Source organism: Petaurus breviceps, unplaced genomic scaffold, assembly GCF_028583685.1.
Source record: "Petaurus breviceps papuanus isolate PSGF00001 unplaced genomic scaffold, PetGlider_PUasm1.0 90804, whole genome shotgun sequence".
Lineage (NCBI taxonomy): Eukaryota > Metazoa > Chordata > Mammalia > Diprotodontia > Petauridae > Petaurus > Petaurus breviceps.
The window spans coordinates 2,750,228-2,776,724 of NW_027187348.1; the positions used below are offsets into that span (position 1 = coordinate 2,750,228).

General features: G+C 39.9%; 1 long non-coding RNA gene across 2 annotated transcripts in view; it reads right to left on the bottom strand.

The window, feature by feature from the left end:
* The window catches only part of LOC138147556 (uncharacterized), a 102,920-nt gene that overhangs the window by 8,491 nt on the left and 67,932 nt on the right, over positions 1-26,497 (bottom strand). The window contains exons 2-3 of one of the 2 annotated variants that reach the window (XR_011164844.1): positions 9,649-9,812; positions 9,401-9,513 (exon numbers count right to left, since the gene is read on the bottom strand). This is a non-coding gene — a long non-coding RNA (uncharacterized lncRNA). Of the gene's footprint in view, positions 1-9,400; positions 9,514-9,602; positions 9,813-26,497 lie in introns of both variants that reach the window. The other variant, XR_011164843.1, reaches the window with a different exon arrangement.

Below are 26,497 nucleotides of genomic sequence, written 5' to 3' on the forward strand. Positions count from 1 at the left end.
TGTAAAATGCTTTCTGTGTTCCTAAGGCACTGCTAGAATCACTCTGTTCTGACTATTAGAAGTCCCTGCTTTGAGAGAGTGTAATTCAGCTCCTGAAATAGGGCTATCATTTAAGATCCTCTCATCATCATAAAGGAACAGAGGCAGGAAGAAAACCCCAAAGACTCTCCTTCCTTGATGAATTTGGCAGTTCAAAAATATTTGAGAGTTTGGGCTCTATGTTTTCTCATAGGACCACGCGATCCACATTAGTGAGGATTTTAGCCTTGAAGCGCAAAACAAAGATTGTAAAATAATTTGGGAGCTATTAATTTTTTCTCCTGTTAGATGAAATAATAATACCTTATGCTAATAGCACACCTTTCATATCAAATGCTTTACAACCTGTATTTAAAAATGTTCAACCCTGAATCATGCTGCTTTTTGACAGAGAAATTAGAAGAGAAGCATCCAAATTTTTATCATGTATGGTACAAATTATTCCCTACCAAAATCTACAAACCCACCCCTGGGGATATCTTTTTTCCAACTCTATTTTTTTTCAAAGTGATCATTAGTAAGAATTCCCTCAAAACAACAGATAGGTGTGACTGTGGTCTGCTATTCGGAGCAAAGAATTTGTGACCCTGGGATTACTTCGCTAAGCAAAAAGACAGGTTCACCCATTTACCCCAGTTTACCAAACTGTAAGGGGAAGGCAATATGATGTGGATCTTTGAAGGCTGCCTAGGGAGGCCAGGAAAACCTGGGTTCAAATCCTGCCTCTGAGCCGTCATATTGGCTATGGGACCAGGAGTGAGTCATTTAACATCTCAAACGTCCATTGCAACTTCTTAATGCTGAATTACCAAAGGATTGCCTACTTGCCTAGGTAGCCAGTTCCCCTACAGGGATAAATTCACAAGTTTGCATCAGAAATAAATAAATAAAAGGAGTCTAAAATATATTTTACAAATATAGACAAGACACCAAATTTATTTTAAATAGTCTATAATTCTTGCCTTGTTTCAAGGAATCATTCAAATAGGGCTTATTTCTTGATGTAAAGCCTTCACATTTAGAGGATTGCTACTGAATTAAATCAGGCTTCTAACATTTACTAGCAGTCGGACAATGGACACCTCTGGGAGTCTCAGTTTACTCATCTATAAAGGGAAGAAGGGAAGGGTTAAAAACATCCATAGTTTCTACTTACCTGGGTTGCTATGAGAATCAAAGGAGGTAATATGTGTAATTCACTTGGCAAACCATAAAGCTCTCTAAAAATATTGGCTATCACTAAAATTAATAGGCAGCATCACCCTTATAATTCCAGGATATTCCCCTTCCTGCATTTCTCTAAATTTAGTTGCTAAACACATCCCTAATGCCACAGTCCTGCCTGTTCCTTCAACGTCATTTACATAACTACCTGCAACATTCAAATCAAAGTCACTGACTGTATATTCAATCATATTTTCCATAAGTCATATTTCATGACAGCAAAATGCTACTAGGAATATCTGCATCCATGCAGAAGAGGAGGGGTTCTATGCTATTGAGGAGCAACATGCAGAAAGCAATTTAGCAAACTAATTTGACATGGAGAAAGCGATTTAATATATAATATAAAAGCTTCTCCGTGTCATATCAGAACATTCAAGGCATTGAGTGGGAAGAACAGTGGAGAGCTCTGAATAATTTCTACCCTAAAAGAACCCCAAACTCAAAGTGCTGATTTGGTAGACCCAAGTTAGAAGAAGAGTAGGCGTAATCTGCATATTCATTCAAGATGAACGGAAATTGGGGTGGGGGGACAGTCTTTGGGAGCTCTGTTGCCACAGAGTAGACTGTATCCAACAACAAGCCTCCCCTCCCTTAACATTTTCTGTTGTTAAAAAATGATTTCTTATAATCAATACTGAACAGCAACACAATGAATTAATATTACTTTGCAACTATTTATAATTAAAAGAAATTCATCCCTTCAAATGTCATAACAGTATTATTTTACCCTTTCTCCATATCTATCCATTCCCATCCATTTTTTCCTCCTTTTAAATGATCATAATATGTATTCTATTCTTCTGGATCTACTTTTTTTTTTACTCTGCATTATTTAATAGTTTTCCCTTTCATATTTCCTTATATTCCTCATACTCACACATCTTAATTACATTATAATATCCTATTACATTAATGTGCCACAATTTGTTTATCCATTCGCCCACTGTTGGACATTTAGGTAACTAGTTTTTTGCAATAACAAATTGCCATTATGAATATCTTTGAAGAAATAACTTATATACACAACACTTTCAGGCTATAATATTCTTTAGCTTTTTTCTAAAGGATCTTTTGGACCAGGTTAATTTTCATAAGAAAATGACTGCCATTAAATAATCTTAAATGGTCACCTACAACTAGGCCTGGGGAGGGAGGGAGGGAAGGCACTGCCTGCTTAAATCACAAGCTTCCACTCTTACCGCCCAGCCCAGGAAATGGAAAGCCCAATGAATATATTGCAAAACCCTGAGACTAGTTTAAGCACTCATTTAGGCAAATTGCCCTGAAATCACAGGTAGTTAGAATATACTTAACCAACATTGCATTACTGTGAATAGTCTAGAAATCACTGTTTGCACCTGATAGGACACAAGATGACTTTCTTGGGTACAGGCTGACGAGCCACCATGCACACGTGTCATAGAAATTGTTTTTTCTGACATGCCACACTCAGAATGACTTCTCCCTCACCCAAAATAGGACACTGGGGAGCCTAGGATTTAAGATTGTAAGGGAACACAAAGATCATCTATTCTAATCCCCTCCTGACACATGTAAAACAAATGAGACCAAGAGAAAGCCATGTAAGTAATATGTGGCAGAGCTGAGATCTGAACACAATGCCTCTGGCTCCAAATCCAGGGCTCATCCCATTACCCACACTCAGCACTCACTCATCCTCATTTTCCTCACCCTACATTTTAGTGGAATTTTCCAATATTTTGTTTAGGTGATAAATCCACAGCCCTGCAAAAATTACAAGCATGTCTTTGAACATAACTAACAAAAGCTCTAAAATCTATCTCCTTGGATGCTCCTGTCTTTTTATGAAAACAGTGATTCTTTTTTACATAACCTTGTAAATGTGATTTTTAAAAGTCACCAATCGAAATAAGAACTAGAACTCCATCACCTCTGGGTTTTCTTGCACGTTGTAGGGGCTCCTCCTAGGTCTGTCTTAGTTGCTAATGTAGTGGGGACATACAAGGGAACCCTGATCTGGCAGACTGGGCCTGTAGGGGCCACCGCCTGTAGCATATCCTGAAGGACTTAGAGGTTAGCATGACACAGTAATGCCTCATTGGTCATACGGCGACCCTTGTCGCCATATGTGGGTGAGGAGAGGGTTGGGGAGGCTGTGTCAAAGAGGACTGACCACTGAGTCAGGAGGGGATGCCCAAAGAGTGACTCTTGCTCTCCCTCCAGCGTGCTAGGATTTTCCCTTAAATTTCTAATACTGGGGAGAGGGAGGGTCCATCTCTCCTCACCGTCCCCAAAACCCCCCACAATAGTAACTAATAACACATGGCAACAAGAACGGGTTTTTCTTTTGTAAGTGAGACTGAAACTAGATTTTAGGACCCTAGTCGCCTCTTCCGATTTGTCTTTCCTTCTATGAGTACAAATGACCAAACGGTGATACTGAAATATTGAGGTCAGGAGTTCCTGGTTATGGATGCTGGTTGCCCAGAAGGAGGTGATCTTTGCAACAACTTTTTGAAAAACTTATTTATTTTAAATTTAAATACAAAGTAAGAAAAGAAAAAAAAGTATTGCCATGTGCACAGCAGAATGTAAAAGAGGATTCAAAATATACAGCAATAAATTTGCATTTCAAGAAAGCCTATATAAAAAATACTACACATTGTGTTCAGAGCTATCCATCTTTGCTTCCTTGTAAGTTTTCTTTTGCTCTCTGCTGTGTACTTTGTTCTTTTTTTATCCTTCCTTCCCTCCCAGAAGGTTACAATTAAGCATGTATGTATATATGTGTGTATGTATATGTAAATATATACACATATATACATACATAGACATATGTATATCCATATACATACATGCACATACATATACTCAGATATCTATAATCACACTTATTTACAGACAATACATTCATATGTATCTATATAAGACCACACTATACTTGCTTGCCCTCTTTCTCTGAGGGTGGTTTGCAACAAATTCTTAAAGAAAAAGATGACAGCTCCCAGAAGGATACTACATATGAAAGGACTTAAAAGGCTTAAACCTGGTAGAGTTCAACAAGAGATTTGGAACTGTGAGCTATACAAATAAAATAGGGCAGAAGAGAAAATGAAATGCCTCTTCATCAAGACCATAAGCTTCTGGGAAGTTATAATAATAATGATGGGATTACTCTTTCATGTTCTAAGCATTATTCTGAATATTTTGACAACACACATTCTGTATATTTTATATTTTAAGTATTTCTTTAATGATGGAAGAAAAATTAGCTGTCCTATACCTGATATTTACTACTCTAGATATTGAGCAACTTTTCAGAAAAGACTCTGTTAATACCTTTTAGGAGAGAATCTAGAAATGAACCATTCCTAAACTTTGTTTAGACATTTCCCCCTGAGTTTTGCTCTGAGGTGAGGGTTATAAGGAGCTAGAAGAATGAGGAAAGCCTGGTTCCGACTCTTTAGAGGTCGAGACTTAGCCAGATTCACTTGGGCTCAGGGCTCCTCTCCAGCCCCTATCCTGCAGTCAGGCTACCAGTCCAGCACAAAGATCATTAAATATATAAGCTTATTGAAGCAATCCCCACATTAACCACTCTTCTACCCCATTCCTATTGTTTCTGTGTTTTGCCCCTACCCCTAGATAGATAGAAGAGGGAAGAACCAAAGAGTTAGGAAAGGGGAGAAAGTTGGAAGTTTTAGCTCTGTTGAATCAAGATAAGAGTCTTTTCCTTGCACCCTATAGATGAGGTAAGAGAAGGGGTAAGGAAGATGTTTATTGGAAGGAAAAAGAAAGTACGCTTCTTTTGAAGTTATCAAGGAGAATGTTAAAAGGACAGAGTTACTGATTGAAACACTTATTAAAGGATGTTAGAAAGTGCAGTAAGAACAGGATTGTGCTACTGCATGTCTAACTAGTCTCCAAGAAAAAAAAATGTCCTCACAACACACTTTGAAGTTTAATCTCCATTGCTAACATTTTCTCCAACCCTTTCTTCAGTCTAGGCAAGTGGTATCAAATTCACATAGAAATGGATCCCTACAGGCTGCATACTGCTTAGAAAACCACAAATTAACATTATCTATATTGTATTATATTTTTTATTTATTTTGTTAGATTTTTCCCAACTGCATTTTAATCTCATTCTGGCCCCACTGGGCCAAAAGACCATGAATTTGACATCTCTGGTCTGGACAATTGACAAAATAATAAATCTAAACTTTAATTTTTTCCTGATTTCTCAGGTATAAATGCTCACAATGAAAACCTAACAATCCATCTCTCCAACTTGTGTGAACTGGCTCCAGAGAGCCACTTGAAAGGTGATGATTCGACTCTTCTGAAATTAGGGAGTTAAAGTCACTTAGATTCAGGGACTCAGGATGAAGAGGAAGCTGAGGGAAAGAGCTTGACTTTCATGATGGAATTCCTTGAGGAAACCAAACTAAAACAGACTGGAAATAAAAAAGGGCCTCCAATGACACCATCAGATTTAAAAAAAAAAATTTTTTTAAAGCAATCGGGGTTAAGTAACTTGCTCAAGGTTACACAGCCAGTTATTTCTGGGTGTGGCGCTGAGTATCTGAGCCCAGATTTGATCCAGGTCATCCTGACACTGGAGCCGGTGCTCTTACTCGCTGAGCCACCTGGCCACCCTAATTTGTTAATTTAGTTGGAAAAACTTCCTCCAGTGAAGTCACAGTCTGCAAGGCCCCATCTTCAGTCTTAGGCCTTTCCTGATCCTGTCTCCCAGCCCCTCCTCCCACTGCCTCCTCAGAAAAAAACTCCCTTATACTTTGAATATATTTATGTCTTCCCCAATAGAACATAAGGTCTTTGAGAGCAGAGGTGATTCCTTTTTGTCTTTGTTCTTCCACTACCTGGCACATTGTAGGCAGATAAGAAGTGATCGTGGATCAATTATAGTTTTAATCAAGTTGTCTGAGACACTTGAAGTTTATTAACTTAGTTTCCCACATTTGCACAGCAAGTACTTGGAAGAGGCAGGGCTTGTACTCAGTTTTTCCTGACTCTCAGGACAGTTCTTGACCCCTTCTGCCATGTTGGATCTCCTCTTATCTGATATGTCCTATATCTTCATGTCAATGTTATCATTTCCTACAGACACATATCATTTCCTTTATGGGAAAAAAAACTGGTCTGATCATCTTTAACAGTTAATAGATAAATATTAAAGTCAAACCCTAAAGGTAGAAATAATTCTTACGTAACCTATTGTAAAGTTATTACAACTATTTCCTCAGCAACTTCCAGACAGGAACACTTGCCCTTCTGTACTTTCCTTGAGTTTTAATCACTGGCAGCTAAGTGTTGATTCCATCTTTTTGGCTGTGGGTATGCATATACACTGGACAAGAAGGGGGGGGGCAGCATAAACTGAAGTGGAGCAATCTTATTTGGATGAAGCTTGGAACAGAGCAGATGAGACTGCACACTGCTTTCCTTTTCCAAAGCGGGATTTATTTGGTGAAGTTTGCTTCCTCCAAGTAAGAGGCAATGGCAGTCCCCAAAATGTCCTGCACAAAATTCATCCATCTACAATTATTAGGTCTTCCTAGTCTAAAAGACCTTCCACATCTTCCTTTGCCAGCTCATCTGCTTCTGTCAAGATAACATCCAAAGCCAGAGATTCCAAATTTCATATGAAAGAAATATGGCCCCCCACAAACTGATCTAGAAGAAAAATAGGGCCCCAGACTTTCATTAAAGCCCATGAAATGGAGCACTTAGCAAACACTCCTGGATAACACAGCCCTCTGAGGCAAAAAAAAAAAAGAAGAAGAAGAAATTCATATCCCTGAAAATCAGTATTTGTTTTATCCTTTTTTGTTCCAGGCAGAATCAATGAAATGAATCAAACTTCTCTTAAAAACTAATTTTAAAAGGAACACGCACAGGGATTTGTTTTCTCAGCACAGAGGCAGGAGACGTGCCTCTGAGGTGCAAACCCGGCAGGTAAACACAGGTTCAAAAATTGGCAGGAGCCTGTGGCTATCATAGGGGCTTGGAACCATGACATGGAACCAAGGAAAAGAGAACTTTCACTATAGACCCTCGTTCACTAGGCCTTAGTGCCTTCCAAGGATCTCTGGTCCCAAAGGTCCCGTTTACAAACACAGCCACCCTGCTGGTTTTCCTCCCTCTCTCTACAAGTGCTAAACAAACTGGCCCTTCCTGCGCATCCTGCCAGCATCGTGGGAATGGTGGAAAAACTCCAAGAGGAAGCATCTGATACCAGATAGACTCGCAATCAAGTAATCTTTAGGGATAGCAGTTAAAAGAACCTTTGTAAAGGTTCTTTACTGAAACATTTCAGTTTGCCAAAATAGCCAATTCAGACAACGGATTCTCAGGGGACCCCACAGGTGAATTGGGGAAACTCTGGCTAATCAAGTATTCCATTCATAGAGTGTTATCATAGGGATCACTAGTTTTCAAAGAAATGGAAATATTAAAAAATACTTAACACAAAAAAATGTCCTACTCAACCTACTTTAATCTTTCTGGCTGAAATGATTTTCTTCTTTCAAAATTTAGCTCAGATGGCACTTCTGCAAAACCTTCCTGCAGTTCAATTCATTTTACAAAGTGCTCACTGTGTGTCAGACATCATGCTAGATGCTGGGGACAGAAACTCAAACTCTACCTTGTTCTTACTCCAGTTCTTATCACATCCCTCCTATTAGAATATAAGCCCCCTGAAGGCAAGGATTGTCATTTCTCATCTTTGTATCCCCAGGACCCAGTATGTGGTAAGTGCTTAATAAATAGGATTATGGACTGAGCCAAAAGGAAACATGGAGGCCATCGAATCCACCTCCTCATGAAGACCAGGATAAATGAATAGGTGACTTCTCCCAAGCTATCTCCAGCCTAGACTATTACAACAGCCTTCTAACTCATCTCTCTTCCTCTCTCACCTCTCTCTTCATTTCAGCCCATCCTCTACCAGCTTCTATTGCCAAGGTGATTTTCTAAATTGTGTGTCCAACAGATAGAGGAGGTACCTTGTTCGATGGCCTTCACTGGCTCCCCAGTTTCTCCCGAACCAAATGTGAAGTCTTCCCTTTAACATTTAAAGTTCTCTTTAACTTGGTCCCTTCTTACTTCTCCAGGCTTCTTATACCTTAGCTCCCCTCCACACACTGTCTGATCCAACTTCAGTAGCTTAGTTGCTGTTCTAGAACATGTTTATCCAACTTCCACCTGCACCTTCATGCTGGCTGGCTATACTGTGTTTGCCTGGAATGTGCAGCCCCCTCAGCTCTGTCTCAGTTTCCTTGCCTTCCTTGAAGTCTAAGCTCAAAGCCCACTTTTTGTAAGAGGCCTTTCCCAGACCTCCCAACTGCTAATGCCTACCCTTCTTAGACTATCTCTCATCTATTCTGTCTATCTATCTACCTATCCATCCATCCATCCATCCATCCGTCCATCCATCGGTCTCTTGTATGTCCCTAATTATTTGTATGTTGTCTCCCCCATTAGAATGTGAGCTCCTTGCAGAAAGGAACTGTATTTGCCTTTATTTGTATCCCCGGTGTTTAGCACAATACCTGGCATATAGTAAGCATGTGATAAATGTTGACTGACTCACAAGTCCTAAGTGGAAGAGCCAGGATTTGAACCCAGATGTTCAAGCTTCAAATACAACACTCTTTCCTCTTGTTATGTTTTTTGAATTGAATTGAACATTTACTTAATTGAAGACAGATATTTCAAGATCTTAGAGTACCTACAGTTACTCTAAGTCTGACCATCCTGACCAAGTTATTATTGTATTGCAGATTTGCAGAAGACTTGAATAACAGAGAAAGTGTCAAATGAACAAGATTTTTTAAAACAACCAACTGTATTTTTACCTATTATTATTTCAAATCATTTAAAGGGAATAACACTGATTTTCTTCATGTGAAAAAATATAACTTCTCCAGATCAGTGGAAGGGCATACCATAAATTATCCCTGACGAGCACTTTGAGGCCTGTTTTACTCATTTGTCATTCCTTAATACTATTTTCCTTGGCAGGTGAGGTGTATAGGTTTTTCTTTCATCTGTCCTCCCCTCTGCCACCGGGGGAGGTACCAAATCAGAAAAATTATTAATGTCTTAAAAATACAAGACCACTTACCAAGTCAGTAAAAGCTTTCCTATGGAAATCTCCAATGGGAACTTCCCCCAAAGAAGGTTGTCTGAGTTTCTGAGGTCTGATGGACTATTTGAAAAGACTATCAAGCCAGCAGTCTGGGGGAAAAAAAAATAAACAGAAATGAAAAGCTATTTAAGAAACCAGTGAAGTAATGCTGAAGAGAAAATTAGGAGCTTTCACTTACTAAATATTGTGTAAACACACTCATTTAGAGTCCATTATTAACATACTTGCTTCTTTTTGCTCAAAGCAATCAGCATGCAGAAGGAGAAGATCCAAAATGATTCTCAGCTGCCATTCAGGAGTGCCGCCCTTTTCAGAAAGGTTAATCTTGACAAACGCCCTTGTATTTCATGCACTTTTGTAGAACACCTGAAGGCTGGCAAAGCACCGTCTGGAGAGACAACATTGATTTTACAGATAAGAAAAACTGAAGCAGTCAGGACACTACTGGGCCAAGGGTCCCAAGGGGAACCATAGCAGAATTCATTCTCAGGAATTCTGAACTTAACTAAGGAGCTCCAACAATTAAGACATAGTTCCCCATCAGCCTCCAGAATGAACGCTTGGGAGTTTCCCTAATTAATTGCAAACTTGTATCTCAAAGTGTCTTTTTTACTATCACGCTGGTAATTAGTATACAGCAGATAGAAAAGAGACCACTTTCCAAAGCAAAAGCCACATCTAATTTTCCATAAAAGACTTTATTAATCTAGTAGTATTCGTCTGGTGAATATAGACAATCTCAGAAATTCTCTGCCAAAGACTTATCTATGAAAGAAAATTAGAGACTTAAATATGCAGCTGACAATTAGAATCAGTCAATCAATATTTATTAAATGCCTACGAAGGACCAGCACTGTACTAGGCACTAGGGATACATATATAAAGGATGAAACAACCCTCATTCTCCAGGAATTTATATTCTGAAGGAAGAGAGAGCATGTATATATATATATATATATATATATATATATATATATATATATATATATATGTACATTCAGAATAAATATAAAGAGAATAAATACAAGGAAATTATATATAAAGTAGTTATTTTGCTTTTCTTGCTTTCTCAATGGGTGGTAGAGGAGGAACTGAGAGGGAAAGAATTTGCAACTGAAGATAAAATAAAATAGAATCTTTTTTAAAATAGGGAAGAATTTGACCTTATAGACGTCACCAGATTTGGTGAGATGAAATTCATGACTACACCTTGGCTCTGGATGGGTTTGTCTGATTCAAAAGAAATAGGATAGATAGGGTTGCATTATAGTAAGAAGTCATAAGGACATCCAGGAGCCAAAGGGAAGGAGAGAAAGTATGACAGAATGCATTTGGATGAAGGTCAATGGAAGGTGAAACAGAAGTGATTTCGTCATGGAGTATACTACAGATCACCTGGTCAGAAAGAGGAATTAGATGAGGCATTACGGGAATACATAGGGGTATGATGATGATGGAGGATAGGGTTCAATTATCCAGACAACTACTGTAACTCCCCCTCTCTGCCAAAAACAGAGTAGCTAGTGACTTCCTAACTAACCTTAGTGATAATTCCATCCTTCAAAAAGTAGAGGAACCAATAAGGGGAAATTCTATTCTGGATCTCACTAACAGAGAAGAGGTTGTGGGGGCAGAAATGTTGGAAACTCCAGCAGAGTGACCAGCTCCTGCCATACTTTGTTATAAAGATGAGAAATCTGGCCAGAGGCTGGTGTGCATCCTAGACTTTGGAAGATCAGATCCTCAAGGATTTTGAGGACAGGTAGGTAGGATCCCATAAGCTAAAGTACTACAAAGGTATCAGCCTGAGAGAAAGAGGAGTTCTGGAGTCATAAAGGGAAATCAGACCAATGAAGAAGAAAAATGGGATCTGAAGAAAGTGATGTTGATCCGCAGGAATCCCTTCAGCCAACTCTAATTTTCAAAGGAATTGTCCAGAAGATGGAAGGAAGACCAGGTAACAGAGACCTGTGAAAGCAGGATGGGGGGAACTAAAGCTCAGGGCATCTGGAGGCTGAGGCTGAGGCTGGGGCTGAGGGTAGCTAAGGATGAGGAGGATGTTTAAAGCTGTATTGGGAGAAACAGGGGCATCAAAGGAGGGACAGGACTGGGGTGGGGGAAAGACAGGATGGAATGAGAGGTTGGTAACAGATAAAATAGAAGGAAAAGATGCTAAGTACTTCTTTTGCTTCTGGGTTTTGTTTGTATGCCAAGAAGAATATTATGCTGGCAATAAGAGAATTAAAATGAGAAGCAAGGAATTAATTTATACTCAGAGGAATAGCCAATCAATAAACATTTATTAAGAGTCTACTTTGTGCCAGACACTGTGCTCAGCACTGGGAATACAAACACAAATTAAAACAAAAACAGTCTTGGCCCTCAAGGAGCTTACAATTGAGTGGGGGAAGATAAAACACAAAAGGAATCTGGAAAGCAGTAAAGGGAGGGGATGAGAAGTAGTGAGCACTCCAGCTTGTAGGAGAGTTCCAGAGAAGTCCAGAAGCAGTGAGGCTGGGAGGAAATGGGGAGAAAATCTATTCCAGGCTCCCCTTTAAAATAGATGCCATAGAGCTCATGGTCCTGCCCTCGTCCAATCTGCCCGAGGGGCAAAGGGTATGAATGAGATATAAGTGCCAGGCAGATTCAGTCTTACAGCACATTTCCCAGTGATGAGTTTCCTAGGGAAGAAAGGCATGATAGAGGGTATCTAATAATAATAACAAGAGAGCACCTAATTACCTTTGAATTCAAAGCACCTGGCTATATACACCACATACAGACACATGCATGTGTGTATATTTTATACATACATGGAGAGAGAGAATACACACATATATGGCACATACAAGTGGTTGTGGAGCCCTGTCAGTGATATTTGAATGCTCAAGGAAAATGGAAAGGTACCACCAGATTGGAGAAGGGCAAATGTCCCGGTTTTCAAAAAATGGAAGAGAACAGAGTCAGAAAACTGCAGGTGCCCTTTTGTCTCCCTTCCTCCACTCTCTATCTCAGTCAATGCCTTTATCACCTCTTGCTGGGACTACACTACAGCTTCCTCATTGGTCTCCCTATCTCTAGTCTCTCCCTTCCAACCCATTCTCCAAACAGCTTTCCTAAACTCTGGTTCTGATCATATACTAAATTCTTCCATAGCTCCCTATTGTCCCTCTGATAAAGTCTTCAGCCTGAAATGCAAAGCACGTCATCCCTCCACAACCTAGTTTTCATCTACCTTTCCACTCTTATTTCATTGTACTCCCCTTCATACACTCTCTTTTTCTGTTAAACTTACCTGATAGCTGTTTCACATAATCTCATTTCCCACCCTCTGCCTTTGCACCCTCTCCCACATTGGGAATATTTTCCCTCCTTACCTCTCTCTACCATAAGCACAGCTCTGGTGCTCCTTCCTACATGAAACTTTTTCATATCCTTTTCCCTGTGATTCAAAGCCTTTAAAAGATTTGAAATTAGCCTTACTTTTTTATCCACAGTACTTCTTTACATGTACTTACGAGACATGCTGCATCCCCCAGTACAGACTGCAAGTATTCTTCCTAGTTTTTGTCTTGTATTCCCAGTGCTTAGAATACTACATCCCCACCCCACCCCCATAGAACTTACTTAAGAGATAGCTGATGGGTTGAATTAAGGATGAATATCAGTGATGCTATAGGACAATATTGTCAAACCCAAGTAGAAATAGTGCCACTCAGAAAAAGATCCACATGTACAAAAACACCTATAGCAGCTCTTTTTGTGGTGACCAAGAACTGGAAATCAAGGGGATGCCCATCAGTTGGGAAGTGGCTAAACAAGTTGTGGTATATGAATGTAATGGACTATTGTGCTATAAGAAATGATGAGCAGGCAAACTTCAGAGAAACCTGGAAAGACTTATATGAACTGATGCTGAGTGAGGGGAGCAGAACCAGGAGAACATTGTACACAGTAACAGCCACAGTGTGTGAAGACTGATTTTAATAGACTCAGCCCTTCTCAGCAATGCAAAGACCTAAAACAATTCCAAAGAACATGATGGAAAATGCCAGTCACATCCAGAGGAAAAACTATGGAGCCAGAATGCACAACAAAGCATACTATTTTCTTTTTTATTTTGTTTTATTTTATTTTCTTATCTTTCTCATGGTTTTTCCCATTTGGTATAATTCTTCTATGCGACATGACTAATGTGAAAATGTGTTTAATAAGAATGTATGTATACAGCCCATATCAGATTGCAAGCCTTCTTGGGGAGGAAAGGAGGGGGAGAAAATTTAAAACTTATGCAAGTGATTATTGAAAACTAAAAATAAATAATTTAATTTAAAAAAGGAATAGTATCAATCATATATAAGGATCCCTACAATCATGTATTGACTTAGAAAACCACAAATTAACATTATCTATTTTGTTGTATTTTTATTTATTTCATTAAATATTTCTCAATTATATTTAAATCTGGTTAGGGCTGCCCCCCACCCATTTTATACCTTTGTGAGAGAGGGCATCCCTGCATTGAGTGGGTGGTTAGACTAGAAGATTCTTTCTAAAGCTAAAATTCTTTAATAACTATGTTGGGAAGAAGCTAGCTAGTGAGTACATTGTGTATGTATATGTTATATATTAGACATGTGTTTCACTGTGTGGAAGGCAGTCCTGGAAGAAGGTCCTCCCCCCCCCCCCCATTCCCTCAGTCACAGTTCTCAGCAAACTCAATGTCATAAAGCCTATCCTCATCCCTCCAACTATGGTTCTTTGCTCTTTTTCTTTCTTCAAAAGTCACAGATTTCATCTGGCTCCTAACTTTTTGACCTTAGTCTCAGATCTACAGCAAATTTGTTCAGGCCTTTCCCTGCCTTCTCACAGGTTTAGGAGGGAAACTAATAGTTTGATTTGGGTCATGTTGAATCTGAAGAGCCAGTGTGACACATTCAGGCGGAAATGTCCCCTGGGAAACTGGAAACGAGAGACTGCAGCTCAGAAAAGAGATCAGACCTGGAGAGACATGGCTAGAAATCATCTGCACGGGTGTGGCGATGGGAGCCATGCAAGTGAACGAGATTGCAAGAGCAGAATTGTTGAGGGCGAAGAGGACCAAAGACAGACCCTTGGAAAACACCTCTGCGAAGGAGTTGGGAGCAATAAGGACAGGGAGAGGAGACAAAGGGTGTTTAGAGAAGTAGGATGAGAAGCAGAGGAAGCCAAGACAGGAGAAAGTATGGGCAGGGGTGGATTTCAAGTCAAGTCAGAGAAAAGTCAAGTGCATGCTGGGAAGAGTACTGGCTATGAGTCATAGGCCTGCATCCTATATCTGAAGTTTACAGTCTACCTAACCTTGGGTAAGTTATTTAAACTCCCTCAGGCCTCAGTTTCCTCACCTTTCAAATAAAGAGGTTGAAAAATATCACCTTTGAGGTCTCTTATAATTCTATGATCTTTTTTTTAGCCTTTTGGAAGGCAATTGGGGTTAAGTAACTTGCCCAAGGTTACACGGCTAGTGTTTTTGTGTGTGTGTGTGTGTGTGTGGGTGTGGGTGGGTGGGTGTTAAGTGTCTGAAGCCGGAACCGAACTTGGGTCCTCCTGACTCCAGGGCCGGCGCTTTACTCACTGCACCACCTAGCTGCCCATAATTCTATGATCTAATGGAGGATAAAACATGTTAGAAGACTTTTGTTGTTGTCAGGTGGTGTCCAGCTCTTCATGACCCCATGGACCGCACTGTCCTGGGAGTTTTCTAGAGAAAGACACAGGTTTGCCATTTCTTTCTCTGGTGGGTTAAGACTAACAGAGCTTAAGTGATTTGCCTAGGGTCACACAGCTGATAAGTGTTCCTGATTCCAGGCCCAGAGCTCTATCCACTGAGCCACCTAGGCGTCCCCTAAAAGGGTCTTTAGATTTGGCAACTTAGATTGTGAACTTAGAGAAGTCAGTTTCAACAGAGTGATGGGTGTAGATGATTACATGCAATTGGGTTGAGAAGAGAGTGGATAACGAAAAAATAGAATTCAGACAACATTTTTCAAGAAGTTTAGCAAGGAAAGGGGAGGGAGGAGAGAGATGGGATATGAGTTAGATGGTAATGCTCAGATGCTTCATTCCAGAAAACACTGGCTCATACATTTTAATTACTCCTATCAACTATTCCAGAAGAAACATAGGACTTGTTTACTAGCAAATGTTATAACCTGAAAGATAGACTAGTCATTCTAATTATGTTTCAAAAGAAATATAAATGGAAGCCATTCTCTGGACGCTTCTCCTATGACTGTTCTTGCTACTCAAGCATAAAAACCAAGAACTCCCCTTTCCGGATCTGAACACATCTGCCTATAAAAAGAATCAGGCTTCTATAGCTTGCCAGAAACTTATTTCTATAAACTCAAATGTGGGGTTTTGTTTGGGTTTTTTTTAAAGAAAATGTAAATATCTGCTTCCTATTTTTAAAATTAACATGTACTTACAGGGCAACTGCATCCACAGAAGATAACTGGTACATTATTTGTATTCATCAGAGCCCCAGACCTTCTTGTTGGCTTCTGAAAAGCCCAGTTATTGGAATAGATGAGAAAGCCTAAAATAAACAACTCATGTTCAGCACTTAAAATGTCCCACTAGCAACTACCATCCAAACAGGAATCAGGCATTAATGATATGGCCTGTACTCTAGAAGCATAAATGCGTGAAAATAGAAACAAATTGATTTCTAATAGTCTTTGGGAAGTAAAGATGCATGTTGTAAATTATGCTATTTCTGCAGAATGTATAGGGGTGCAAAGGCTAGGCTGAAGATAAGATCTGTTACTGGCCTCTAAGAATTCAAAAGGAAATTACCACAGAGATGACCTGAAGATTCTTGGTGAATACAGATATTAACTAGTTAACCAATAGCATCAGAAATCACATCTCCAGGGAGTCATTCATCCCTTCTACAAACAATTATGGAATACCTGCTGTGCGTCGAACTTTATGCCAGGCACTGGAAGTGATGGAAAGTTTAGATAAGATATGAGTCTTAGAGTCTGCAGCCTAGGGTTGTTACACTGAAGATCATTCATAAAACAGAGTGTGAAATGGAGCAGAGAACTCTCTAATGCAGTTATAGGCATTCAGAAAACTGGGCAACTTAACATGCATAAAAGGTCAATGCACGTATCCCTTCCATATTTTGTGGGTTAGGTGTATCCGCATCAAATTTCTTGACCCTCCCATTGTAAAGAGAAGTCTGAATTATTATGCTATTAAAAGATAAAATATATTGATATTATGCAATACCATACATAGATTTTATGCATTTCTGAGTTTCTAAATTCTTTTCTGTGTCATGTGCTGGCCTTTGTGTGTCATCTGCAGCTTCCACAAAACTCTAAAAAATTACCACTTAATTTCTTATGCCAACTCACTATATATCAAAACTGCTATGGGGAAAGTCATGATGTGGAAGGGAAAACTGCATAAGATTGGGTTTTCTGTGAGAATAATCTTAGAAAGATCCTGATTTAGAGCTAGAAGGACCTTAGAGGCTATCTAGTTCAACCATCTACTTTTATAGATAGGGAAACTGAGGCTAAAGTGACTTTTCCAAGGCCACATCAGAGACAGGATTTGAACTCAGGTCATGTGTATCTAAATCCAGCCCTTTTTATACTGCACCCAGTTTTGGAGGAAAGAGTGATGGAAATAATTCAAGGAGAAAACTTAGTATGTCTTGTAAGTTGACATTGCAAGGTTAGTTTTCCAACAGAATTCCCCAACCATCCCTCACACAGACATCTAGGCTACCCTTATTCATTTATTATTCATGTCCTTACACAAAATGAGATACTTTTCTTTTTTAATCTTGGAGAGGAACAAGGATGTTTCCCCCTACTTATATTGCATAAACAAATCTCTCTCCGAGCTCACGTTTACATAAGGCTTCTTGCAATGCGGATCACTCTCACACACCTAGTACAGTTCATATTCATCTTTCAAATCTCTTCATTACCTGGCCTTACAACCATCTATTATTGTGGCCACAATTCATGGCCACAATCAAATACTTATCTATCAGAACTTCTGCGTTCATCTGAATAGACAAGCCTAAAATTTTGGGAACTAGAAGGGACTTGAGAGAACATCTGGTCCAATCTCCTCATTTTACAGATGAGGAAACTGAGAATTTAAGTAACTCGCCAAAGTCACATGGCTGGTTAGTGGCAGAGCCAAGCCTGGATTATGCCTCATAAGTCCCAATGGTTCATACCCTATCTATGCAGCCTACCTCTCCCTCAGCATGTGACACAAAGAAAGCAAATACATGCATTTTTAGTCTAACCTCAAATGTTAGGATAATTCACTGCCAAATTATCAGGTGGACTGATTTACCCAGGGATGCCAGACTGTCATCTTTGTAAAATTCGTAGAAAGCTGGCCCCATGGTATTAGAGATGCTCCCATTTGAGATGCATGCTAAGAAAAAGTTGTAAAGAATTTCAAGCCTTGCAAAGCACTTTACACAGATTACCTTGTTTGATACTCTCAGCAGTTCTATTAGGGAGATTTGACAGATGAAGAAATTGAGGCTTAATAGTGACTTGAACAGGGTCACACAACTAGTAAGTGAGGCAGGATTTGAAACCATCTTCCTAATTTCAAGTCTAGCACTCTATCCACTGTACCACACTGCCTCCAAGACAAGAGACATTGAGCCCATCCACCCATGCACAGGCACCATATTGAAATCTCTGTAGATCTCACAGCCTTCCCTAACTGAGCTTCAAGACAGTTGCTGACACCACCCCAATCTACTGCCTGTCCTCCTTGGTTTGCTGGCATCCCTCACCTGTTTAAGGAATTTTACTGTCAATCACATCCTCTCCTTATCTATGCTGAGGGACTTTACCTAGATCTTTTCCAACCCTACCAACCAATGATCTTCAAAGATACAAAAAAAGTAGGTTCTTATCATGAAAGAGTTGGGGACCCCCTAAGTTAGGTGGACTGTAATTACTAAATGGATTTACATGTCAATTTTGAAGGAAGTCTCCAGTCGTATACCCTAGGGCTCTGTCCTTGGCCCTGTAGTATTTAACATTTTTATCATTGCCTTGAAAAAAAGCATACAGCAAATGCTTATCAACTTTGCAGGTGACACGAAGTTAAAACAGATCATAAACACACTAGATGTCAGAGTCAGGAATCAAAAGAGTCATGTTAGGAAAGAAAAACTCAGCTAAATCTAATAAGATGAAATTTAGTAGGGACATATACAAAATCCTGCCCTTGAGTTATATATCTCTATCTATCTATCTATCTATCTATCTATCTATCTATCTATCTATCTATCTATCTATCTATCTATCTATGCATCTATCTATGTATCTATCTACCTATGTATCTATGTATCTATCTATCATCTATCTATTATCTATCATCTATCTCTCTATCTACACATTATATGTGTGTATATCTATATACATATACATACATATATACATATATTTCACTCTCACAAGTACAAGAGGTTTAGTTAGATGTTAGTCCGTCTGAAAAAAAAATCATTGTTTCAGTGAACCGAATTTTTAACTTTAGCAACCTGAATCTTTCATTGAAAGTTTGCAAAGAGTTTTCTACATGCAGTGGGGAGCTCCATCCTCAGTGCATGTATAATGTGTTACATCTGCTGCCCACCCACATGAAAGAGATTGGGGAACCCATTTCCAGGAAGTAATAAGGTAACGGAACAGCCCTACACCCTGGTTTGGACAAGTATAGACATTCTGTAACTGGTTCTTGTCTTCTGGCCATGAAAAAGAGAAGCCTTTAATTGGCTTTTGAGCCAGACCTGGGGTTCATTCAAAGGGCTCTGCCTGGCCAGGGTATTTTCTCTTTCTTGATAAGCTGAGATGGGCCTCCAGGTGATGGAGCTCCTTGTATCCTCTCTTACCTAGGGTCTGTATCAAAATGAGAGTGCATGGCCCAGCTGTTGCTTCTGTTTCTGGCATGTCCATTCTTTCCCGATTGTAGGTAAAGGAGTATTGGAGACAGCTATGACTTTGCGTGCTTTGAAAAGTCAGGAGAGCCAGCCACAAGAAGTCCAAAAGCTGTGGCAGACACACAGCACAGGAACTGAGACCCTGAAGATGGACCTACTTGACAGAGCCTAATGGTAAAAGAAATACAGACTCATTCATCCTTATGCTGCATTTGGAAGTGAATGTTATGAGGGTGTATGCTCTGTAACAGACATTTTAAGTCTGAACCCACTGTGCCCAGGGACCAAGGTAGCTTAGGAAACATAGCTCCAGATGTTTGGGGGGAAATGTTTATACTTCTGTCTTTGATGTTTCTTCTCAGCAAATATCCCTTTGGAGAACCTAATTCAAGTCAATTCATTAAATGAAACTGGGGTGGTAATCACTGACAGCTAACATTTAGGATAACTCATCATATTGAGGGCTTGAACCAACAGCAGTAGAGAAAGATACCCCACCCCCTCAAGAGGTACTCCTAGTGGGGCGGCTAGGTGGTGTAGTGAATAGAGCACTGGCCCTGGAGTCAGGAGGACCTGAGTTCAAATCCAGCCTCAGACACTTAACACACACACACACACACACACACAAAACTAGCCATGTGACCTTGGGCAAGTCACTTAACCCCAATCGCCCTCCAAAAAGCAAAAAACAAAACAAACAAAAGAAGTACTCCTAGAGATTCATGTAACTAACTTCACTCTGGGAGAGGGAGGCCAATGTCTTGCTACATGAATACTATCTCATCTAACCTCACCACATTCCTAGAGGTAAATACTATGCATACTAATATGCATATTAATATCTTCACTTTACAGTGAGGAAACAGTCATCTGGAGAAGTTAGATTACATAGGTACTAAGTGTCAGAGGCTGAGTAGAAAACCGTCTCATCCTAACTCTCCTCCACTGCACAACACCATGCTGCCTCTCCCATTGGGATTAGAATTCATTCTGGAAGAAGGAGTTCTCAGTGGTCAGAATGAGAAGTGATGGGTGGAAGCTGCTTTTGTAGCTTTACACTTGAGTTAAGGAAAGCCCTCTAGCAACTAAGGCTATCCCAAAGTGCAATGGCTCTCTCAGGGGAGAGGCCTCACTGGGGGTTATGGAGCCAAGACTGAATATCCACTTGTCCAGGATCTTATAAAGGGAATTCTTACTCAAGTGCAGGGTGAATTAGTAGACCTCTGAGGTCTTTGGCAATTCTAATATTCTGTGGTTAATAACTAATTCTCCAACTCTCTCTCTCTCTTTTAATCACTTCATCATCGGATTCATTGAGCAAGGAGAGGCCTACAGCTTCTGACTTCCTTCATAACATCTGTGAATACTTAATAAAGGGCACTTCTCCTAGATCCTGCTTTCCTTCTTGAAACTTTACACATGCATATGCTCACACAAGCACAGACACATGGAAAAGTGTCCTGCTTCAGCTTTTAGACAATGGCAGAAGAAAACAGTGACTCAAGCATTTTCCAATAGGGACTGCAATTTATATCAGTGAACAGCTCTCTGATGGCTCACAAGAGGTGCCCAGCAGATCCCAACACACACAGTCTCCACAATAGGAGGAAATAGTCCTTTCTAGATAGACATAACTGAGGATTTCATAGATAGATCATAATATGCTTTCCCCAAGCTGTAGTAAATTTGGAGGGAAGATACTTCCATTCTATATCTCAAGGAACAGAATAAATAGAATCTTTGCTTTGGTTCATAGCATTCCATAGTTCCAGCTCCACCTGTTGAAATTCTAACCTTCTTTCAAGGCTTTGTTCAAATGTCACCCACTCCACGAAGTTTTGTCTGGTGCCTCAATAAAAAAAATTTTTTAAACCTTCACTTTTTTTTTTTTTTTTGCTTTTTGGAGGGCAATTGGGGTTAAGTGACTTGCCCAAGGTCACACAGCTAGTTTTTGTGTTAAGTGTCTGAGGTCGGATTTGAACTCAGGTCCTCCTGACTCCTGGGCCGGTGCTCTATTCACTGCGCCACCTAGTCTCCCCAAACCTTCACATTTTTAATAGTTAAAGTGCTAACCTGCATGGGAGGAGGGAGTATCCTCGCTACAGAATTCCCAACATCAATAATATCACAATTTCAGTCCCTATCACTACTGAAAGATGAGAAAGGAGGGAGGAAGGGAAAGGGAGGAGGAAAAGCCAGAGGCAGATAAATATATAGATATAGATACACATATACATATACATACGTGTGTGTTTATATATATAAAGGTGGGAGGGGACAGGGGTAGATAGTCAAATAGAGTACTTAGTACTATAAGCAAACAAAACAGGGCAAGGTGGCTGGCTACTAAGAATATGAAGAAATGTATAAAGAACTCAAACCAGGAGTGAAATTAGCCGGGCTGGCCCCTCCTAAAATGGTTGTGCAGACTGTCAACATGTATTTATGTGGCACTTCCCTCACAACAATCCTGCAAAGTAGGCGATGCAAACATCATGATTTCCACGTTACAGATAAGAAATGGACACATCCGGTAAGTGTCCAAAGCCAGATTCCTACCCCAGTCTCCTGCTTCCAAGGCCAGTGGTTTCTCTATGACACGATGGAGATCACTACACCATGAAGTCTCGTACCACTTTGTCGTACTATGCTCTTTATTATATATTATGGAATATATTTGTCCACGTGTCTCATCTTCCCTACTAAATCCTCAGCAGGAAATATGCCATCAGCTTTTTGTTCAGTCTTCCTCAGAGCCTAGCACAATGGTCTGCAAATAGAAGGGGTTCAGCAAATGCTTGTCAAGTGAATAAACACATACTACTTAGGTTTCTGACCTCAGCCAACTGCTAATAATGCAAGTTGCTCCCAAAATTATTTTTTTTCTTCTTTTAGTATCTGTTTCAATGGAATTCCTACCTCCCAACCTCTTAGTACCATGGTGAGGCTGAATGAACTAATGGACCAAATGCTTTGATCATTTAGGCTGAGAGTCTGGCTGACTCCAATGTAAGCAAGGCGACTATTGATACTCCCTCCCTCTAGGGTACTAAGCAAGCTTTTTTATTTTATAGATAAATTTGCTCACAATACAGACCAAATAGCTACAGTCAAGGCAGTTAGCCAGACTTATTTGCATCAGGATTCACGGCCAGATGCAGTGAAAACGCTGCCTTGCAGATCCTGAAGCATTGATTGTAGGCTACAGATGGCTACGTACCCCCAAGCCACTGGCAAGGCAAAATGCTACTTTACCAGAGGCACGGGTGAGATGTGCCTCGTCTGTGTTATAGACGTAATAATAACAACAACAACACTTGTACAGAGCTTCCTGTGCACCAGGCACTGTGCTAAACTTTGTAAATATCCTCACAACCATCATGCAAGGTAGGTGCTATTATTGTCCCATTTTATCGATGAGGAATCAGAGGCAAAGATAAAGTAAACTGCCCAGGGTTACATAGTTAGGAAGGTCTGAGACCAGATTTTAATTCCCATCCTCCTGACAGCCCAGTGCTCTGTACGCTGCACCACCTAGCTATATGTATAGACATGATTTTGGCTTTATATACAGAGAAGTCAGTCCTCTCCCATTAACAATATTATCTTGAAATACATTAACTGAGGAGGCATAATGGACATTTGTTCAAATTTGAAAATTTATATTTTAATTTGGGTGGTGTGAGGATTGGTGATGTCTTTGGTGTTGGGAATCTTAGTTGTGGAAATACACTCTATAATGGAGATCAATGCATATTGATGTAGAACAACTCATCTTCAACTTGGTGTCTTGGAAAATTACCTAGGGAACTTAGAAGGTAACTAACTTGCCCATCATTGTCAGATAGCCAATGCCCCCAAGTTCCAGGCTTATATGGTCAAAGTCCAACCACAAAAGCAAGCAAAGAAATAAACATTTATTAAATACTTAATATGTGTCACGTGCTTTGTAGATATTATTTTATTTAATCTTCACAACAGTTCTGAGAGGAAAATGCTATTATTATCCCCATTTTACAGCTGAGGAAACTGGGATAGATGGAGGTAAAGTGACTTGCCCACTACTAAAATGTCTGAGGCTAGATTTGAACTCAGATCTTCCTGACCCACACACTCTTTGGTTCATCTTCCCACACACTGAATTTACTCTGAAGAATCTAAACATAACTCAGGTCTGGGTCCTCACATATTTGAGTTAAAGGGGTCCCCAGCTTTCTTACAAGCACTCAAGTAATAAATGCAAAAGTAGGGGACAAGACAGCCTTAATTCAGAAATTACAAGAAATATGGGAACCTATAGACAAATGCAGAAAATTTGTCAAGAGACTTATAAGCAATCAGTATGATTCACCTCCCTCTCTGGTGGGTCTCAACTTTTCTTGGGGTGCTATATATTCTCCACACACACTCATAGTGCCATCCTATGATTTAGATTCCTGCAGAAAGGAAACATACTTTGGAACTGTTAGACAAGCAATCTCCTTCCCCTGAGATTTTTATATCCAAACCATTCATGGTAATAGCAAGGAGCAAAACACTGTTCGTTTGGTTCTTCATGTTGTGGCTTTAATCCCTTTGCTCTTCCTCCATCTGGGGAGTTGGGGAGGAGAGGCATGGGAAATTATTCTCTTTCTTCTAAGAGTCAGGAAATTCCCGTTCTTTGAATAGAAAGTCAAATTTCTGATTCATTTCTTACAAAGCAACCCCTGAGTCTGGTGCTATTTAGTTCTTTTCTAGATAGAAGGCTAGATTCTAGAATTATGATACCTATGGAATTTGTTTCACTCAAAAGAATATCAGATTCCAAAACTCTTGAAATTAAAGTTTCTTAAAAGGCAATCATAAAGTGAACATTGTCTAGAAATTACCTTCTTAGACTATGTGGGCAAGGACATGCTTGTCACGTGTTTTTGCTAAAAGGCAATTAGCAGCTCCTGAAACACCATCCCCTTAATGCTGATCCAGGAGACATACGTAGCACTCTCCTGGTCTCTCTAGAAAACGGTAGAAGGAAAAATATGAAAATTTAAAAAACTATCTCAAGTCCTCAATGAAGATGGTCCATCCTCCCAAGAATTAAACCAACTAATTCATCTTAGGGTAAGCCCCTATCAGTGAAGACCATCCTACAGGAGGTGCCAAGGAAAACTTTAAAGTAACCAATTCAACCTAAGTACAATTCCAGATTAGGATATGTCTTTAATCCTCTCAAAGAAGCGCCAATGGGCATGTCCACTCTTTATAGGGAAAAATAATCAAAAGTATTTCTCTACTTCTGGTAAACTCTCCAAATCCCCAAAAGGCTCTCTTTGTTGTGAGTCCATCGAATTCTGGGGGATCTGGAGGGTGAAGCAATTCTCTGATCACCTGCTTGCACTAGTACATGTCAGAGGTAAACCTGGGACACAGGTCTTCCTGATTCTAAAACTGGCCAACAAGACACTATACCTTGCTGCCTCTTAGCTAAGGAAATGGAACTAAACAAATATTTCCTCACACAAAACAGCTACCAATTTCAAATTCAAATTAGACTTAATCTCTCTTGATCTAGTGCCCCTGCCCTGTTCATTAAACTCTGATCCTGAAGAAGTACAGATTTAAATTCGAGGTAAGTATCTTCAACAAATTAGAAAATTTCTGCTCCTTTTTTTGTCCTCTAGCATCCTCACCCTTAAAATTATCTCCTTTATGGAAGTACCTTCAATTTCTCTTCCACTGACTTCTTCCTTTCTGCTTTCAAACAAATACTATTAATCTTGAACAACAACAAAAAACTGTATTTGACCCTGCTCCCCCTCAACCTACAATTTAATTCCTCTCCTTTTTTCTACCAAGATTTCCAAATGAATGGTATATACCTACCACTTCCATTGCTCCACCAAACATTTTGATACTCAACTCAACAAACACATATTAAACACTTTCTTGTCACCACTTAGGCACCATGTCACCTGAACTCCAGCCATTACCCTCATCCCACCCTCAACTCAGAACTCTGGACAGCTCCTGTGATGCTGATCCCTGATTAGTAAGCTATCATCTTATCTTTTTTTTTTTTTTTAAGCAATGGGGTTAAGCAACTTGCTCAAGGTTACATGGCCAGGTGTTTCTGGGTGGGTGCTAAGTGTCTAAGCCCAGATTCGATCCCCAGGTCATCCCAACACTGGAGCCGGTGCTCTTACTCGCTGTGCTACCTGGCTGCCCCGCTTTCATCTTATCTTGCCCAGAACCAGAACTCCATGGCACCTCCCAGCCACTATCCCCAACCATGCAGCCCATAGTACCCTCCTCTTCTGACTCCCTTTGTGTATTGTCTTCCTCCATTAGAATGTAAGCTTCCTGAAGGCAGGGACTATCTTGCTTGCTTGTATCCGCATCTTCATTTATCTGCAAGGTATGTATATCCATAAGGTTTGTCTATAGGCAGCTCATGAGTAGCTTGGATAAATATCTTTGTAATCTGGTCCACTCCTCTACAAGGGAAACTATGATTTCTGCTTTGCGGGGAAGAGAAGAAGAATTGTAACTATCTAAGCTCCACCCTACTCCTCAATATTTCTCATCTAGGAGTACCAATCTTATTCAGAACAAGTCTCCTCCTTGATCACTCTTAAGGGACAGGGTAGCATCAAGTTTATACCTGCTGGTTTGGTCTGTTCTCTCCAAACACTGGTTACACACACACACACACACACACACACACACACACACACACATCACAAATGAAGAATGGCATGAAGTTCAGAGTTGAGGCACCACTCATTCAAACGCTCATAGAGATGGATAGCATACACAACAGCTAGCAGGCCAGTGACTATTCTAGTCAATTCTAGAGAATGCTTAAAAGAGAGCAATATGAAATAAGACTGCAAAGGTACTGCCTGGCTTGTATACTAGGCTGAAAATAGAATACTTTATCCTAGGGGCAATAAAGAGTCACTAAAAATTTTTGAGTATGATAGTGGCTTATTCATTATAGTGTTTTAGGAATATCAGTGTAGGATTAGAAGCAAGGAAACTAGTTAGGAGGAAAGAAAGAGAGAAGGAAAGGAAGGAAGGAAGGAAGGAAGGAAGGAAGGAAGGAAGGAAGGAAG